Source organism: Fragaria vesca, linkage group LG7 (assembly GCF_000184155.1).
Source record: "Fragaria vesca subsp. vesca linkage group LG7, FraVesHawaii_1.0, whole genome shotgun sequence".
In the NCBI taxonomy this organism is placed as follows: domain Eukaryota; kingdom Viridiplantae; phylum Streptophyta; class Magnoliopsida; order Rosales; family Rosaceae; genus Fragaria; species Fragaria vesca.
In genome coordinates, this window is record NC_020497.1 from 1,602,043 (window position 1) to 1,602,363 (window position 321).

Genomic DNA, 321 nt, shown 5'->3' on the forward strand with positions numbered 1-321 from the left:
GTTAAATTTTGGAATTTTGGGTTAAAAGGAGAGTTGGGTCGGCTGGGCCGAGCCCAACCCATTTCTTCTTCTTTTCCCTTTCTCTCTCTCTCCCTCCCGTTTTTCTCTCTTCCCACCCGAGTTTTTTTCTCCCTCCACCCGGAAAAAATTCGCCACCGCAGCCCGCCGCCGTCCGGCCACCAGCTGCCGCCGCTCCAGCCCAGATCGGACCCCCGTCACCTCCTCTCCCTCCCCGGCCTAGCCCCCGAGCCTCTAACCCGCCGGAGAGGAGAAAAAGCCGCCGGAACCGCCGACTGTGTCTTCGCCGGAGTTCCGTCCTCC